Here is a 4,559-nt window from a genome sequence, read left to right on the forward strand (position 1 = left end):
TTGCCTGTCAGTTCTCCCCCTTTACTCTCCTGGATGCTGCTTAGACCCCTGTATGCATCCTACCTATTATTTCCTCCTGCACCTCCCCCTGCACTCCGCTACCTTTATGCTTACAATTTGCTTCCTAACTTTGCCCCTACTAAGCAAACACATAGCTTTTCTCTCAGCGTTATTCTTCTGCCTGCCTCTTGTCCTCTCAGTTCACTGCCACCTGTCTGTTCCCCCCTTCATTCTCTAGCCTCTTTGTTCCATCCTCCCTGAACCCCCCATGTCTGCTGCCACCTGCCTATCCCTCGCCTACCCGTTCCCTTTTTCCTGCCACCTGCTTGTTTTCCTACCCAGTCTGCTGCTGCTTCCGTATTTCTCTTCCCAGTTTGCTGCTGCCTGCCTATTCCCCTTCAGTCTGCTGTCACTTGCATATTGCAGCTAAGTATGTTACCACCTGCCTCTTGCCCCAAAGTCTGCTGCCTTTTGTTTACCTCTCTTCTTGGTCTAGTGCTACCTGATGATACCCCAGGCTGTCACCCCCTGCCTGTCTCCCTAGTTTACTATGCTGCCACCTGCCTGTTTCTCCTCTGTATGCGGCCCGCCTAATTTTTCCCAGATGTGCCCCAAAGTCTGCTGCCTGTAACCACAACATTTCTGACAGCCTGCTTCTGCCCTCAGTTTCTACTTTTAGTTTGCTGCTCTCATACACCTCCCAGTCTGCTGCCATCTGCCTATGACTCTCTCCCTTACACTATTTCCACCTGCTCATTTCCACCTAGGGCTGTTCTCTGGTTGTTCTCCTAACCAGCCAATCTCCTGCCTTTACCCCCTTCACTCTGCCGCATGCCTGCTAAGCCCCTTTTTTGCATCCTACCTATTATTTCCTGCACCTTCCCCCCCCACAGTCTGCTACCTTCATGCCTCCTAATCTGCTTCTTGCCTTTCACCCATACCATGCAAACACCTGCCTTTTCTCCCATCTTAATTCTGCTCCCTATCCAGTCCTGCCTGTTCACTTCTGTCTGCTGCCGTCTGTCTGTACTGCCTCTTCACTTTGCTGCCTACCTGCTTAGCACCCTGCCTGCTTACTGCCTATTACTTCCTGTTTTAACCCAATCATCTGCCACCAGCCTCTTCCCCTCCCAGTCTGCTGTCTATTTGTTCTCCCGTTTACTCTGCTGCTTGCTAGTTTAGCACTATGTATTCTTCTTATCTATTCCTCCTTGCACATTCCCCACAAGGTCTGCTGCCTTCTTGCCTACCCAATCTGCTGCCTGTCTCTTCCACTCCCTGCTGTCACCTGTTCTACCAACCAGTTTACTGCAGCCTGCCCCTTCCCGCTCCAAGTCTGCTGCCTCCTGCCACCCCCTTTGACTCTATTAGCTGTCTGTTTCTTTCATGTCTGCTGCCTGCCCATTCCTTCCTGCATGCCACACCAAAACTGCACCCTGCCTGCCCCCCCACCTCCAAGCTTGCTGCCTGCGCATATCATCCTTCCTGTTCCTTTCACAGTCTGTTGCTGTCAAACTACTGCCCCTTTAAGTCTGCTTGCACCTGCCTAATCCCTCCAGTCTGCTGCCACCTGCCTTTTCCACCTCCAGTCCACTGCCACCTGTTTGTCCCCCTCCCAAGTCTACAGCCACATGTCCATTTCCCCAGTCTGCTGCTTGCCTGATCACCACCCAGTCTATTGCATTCCCAGTCTAATTCCGTCTTCCTGTTCCCACCAGTATATTCTCTTCCCATCTGTTGCCACCTGCCGTTACCCTACCAAGTCTGCAGCTGCCTGCTATTTCTGCTGCCAGACTACTGTTGCCAGACTGTTTTCCATACATCACTCTGCTGTCTGCTTGTCCCCCTCATATGCTAACTGCCTATTTCCATGCCAATTTTCTCCCCAACTCTACTACTGCCTCTCCCAACCCCCAGTCAGTTCCCACCTGCCTGACATAATTTATCTGTTTTCGCCCCAAGTCTGCTGCCACCTTTGTATTCCTCCTCCCAGTCTGGTGCCTGCCTATAGTCCCACCCTGTATGCTGCCACCCTCATGGTCAATATCTGCTTGCCTTTTCCCACCCTGATTGTTTTACTTCCCTGTCTATTACAGCTTGCCTCTTCCCCATCTTCACTCTGCTTCCTGCATGTGCTGCCTGCATGTTCTCCCCCTTTAGTCAGCCTGCTCTTCTGTCCTCCCTATTTCCTCTTGTCTGCTGCCACCCTTGAGTCTGCTAGCTGCGTGCCTACTCCCAATCTCCTGCCTTCATGCCCCTTGCAATCTGCTTCCTGCCACTTCCTACTTCACAGTATGCTGCGGCCTGCATGTTCTTCCACCTTTACCCTGCTACCTGCTTGTTTTCTCTAGCCTGCCGCATGTCTTTCATTCCTACATGTACCACCCGCTTCCTTGTCTTTTGCAGTCTGCCTATCCTTCACTTGCCTGTTCCCCCTGTTTGCCGTAACCTTTCGTTTCACTAGGTATACTGCAGCCTCACTAACCCCTCACTATTGCCTAAGTTCTTCCTAATGCCACTTAACTGTTCTTGTACGCAGTCTGCTGCTGCCTTCCTCTTCACACTTCCAGTCTGCTGCTACATGCCTGCCTGCTACATATCTGCTTTCTGCCTATTCCTTCCTGCATGTCCCCCCAGTCTGCTGCCTTCATGATCGGCTAATCTTCTGCCTGCCTTTCCCACCATAGTATGCAACCACCTGCCTTTTCTCTAAGCTTCACTATGCTGCTGCTTGCCTATCTCCTCCCTCTCAATTTATTTCTGCCTGACTATTTCTGGCCTGGTCTGTTCACTGAGTGTTCAGTCAGCTACTGCCTTCTTCTTCCCGTCAACTAACACCTGCCTGTTCTTATACCTATGCTATTACCGCCTGCAACCCCTTCTTAGTCTCCTGACACCTACTTATTCTCCTCCTTCACTCTGCTTACTGTCTATTCCTTCCTCCATGTTCACCCCAGTCTGATGCCTTTTTGACTCCAATCAGCTGCATGCCTCTTCACAATGCCACTCTGCTGTCACCAGTATGTTCCTACCCCTTTATTCTACTGCCTGCCTAGTCCTGCCTTTTTGTCCTGTCTGTTCTGCCTACTTCACTCTGCTGCCTGCATGTACTTCCCCCTTTACTCTGCTGTCTGCTTGTTTCCCCTAGTTTACAGCCTGTCTATTCCTTACTGCATGATGTCCCCGCCTAACCAGCCTGCTTATTCCTCAACTGCCTGTTCCCCAGCTAGGTCTATTGCAGCCTGCCTATTCAACCCTCTCTGTTGCCACCTGTCTGTTCTCCTACTCGGTATGCTACCGCCTTCCTGTTCCTCCCCAAATCTACTGCAGCTTGTCTCTTCCTCCTTCCAGTATGCTGCAACCTGCCTATTACCTCACTCATTTTTTCTGCTGCTGCATGCTTATTCCCTCAAGTATGCTACTACCTGCCAACTGCCCCCAAATCTGCTGCTGCCTGCCTACCGCCCCCCATCTTGGTCTATTGCTACAGCCCTATCCTGATTGTTCTACACAGTCTACTGTCACTTGCTTCCCCCCCCCCTAGTCTGCTGTCGGATTCTTCTTTACTCTGCTAACTGCTTGCCCGCCTACCTCTGCTGCCTGCCTTTTCCTTCATATATACACCCTCTCCACTCTGCTGCCTGTGCAGTCCCATTTCCCCTTCTACCCTGTTGTGTCTTTCGCCCGAGTCTACTGCCACATGCCTTTCCTCTAGCATGCAACCGCTTGCTTAGTCTCCCAGCTCCACTGTGCTGCACGCGTCTGTTTCTCCTTCTATGTGCTGCCTGTCTATTTCTGTATGTTCCGTATGTTCCCCAGTTTGCTGTCTGTCTGCACCCACAACTTTACTGACTGTCTATTCCCTCTATCTGTTTTCCCTCTTGGTCTGCTGCTCTCTGACCAGTCCCCTTCTTAATTGGCTATTACCCCTCACTTACTCTATTTATGCCCATCTGTTCTGGGCAGGGATGATCTCCAAGTGTTCTTCTACTTCTACTATTATTTCCTGCACCTCACCCCCTTGTTTGCTGCCTTCATGGCCCCTAATTTGCTTCCTGCCTTTCCTCTTTACTATGCAAACACATGCCTTGTCTTTCCATTTTACTCTGTTGCCTGCCTCTTTACCCTCCCAGTCCACTCCCTCCTACCTTTTGTTCCCCATCATTCTGCAGCCTCTATATTTCATTCTTCCTGCCCCAACCCTGTCTGCTGCTACCTGTCTATCCCTCACCTGCCTTTTCTTACTTTTGCTGCTGCCTGATTTTACCCCTAACCAGTCTGCTGCTGCATGCATATTCATTCTCCTAGTCTGCAGCTGCCTGCTTATTCCCCTTCAGACTGCTGACGCATGCCTGTTGCAGCCAAGGTTGCTACCACCTGCCTGTTGCACCTAAGTATGCTTTACCCCAGTCTGATATCGCCTGCCTTTTCCCCTTGCTTCACTATGCTGCGCCCTGCCTATTCCTCACTGCATGTTCTCCTCAGTATGCTGCCTGCCAGCCCCCACAACACTGCTGACTGCCTACTTCCAGTTTCAGTTTCTCCTTTTATTTTGCTGC

This window comes from Spea bombifrons, chromosome 2 (genome assembly GCF_027358695.1).
Source record: "Spea bombifrons isolate aSpeBom1 chromosome 2, aSpeBom1.2.pri, whole genome shotgun sequence".
Classification (NCBI taxonomy): Eukaryota; Metazoa; Chordata; class Amphibia; order Anura; family Pelobatidae; genus Spea; species Spea bombifrons.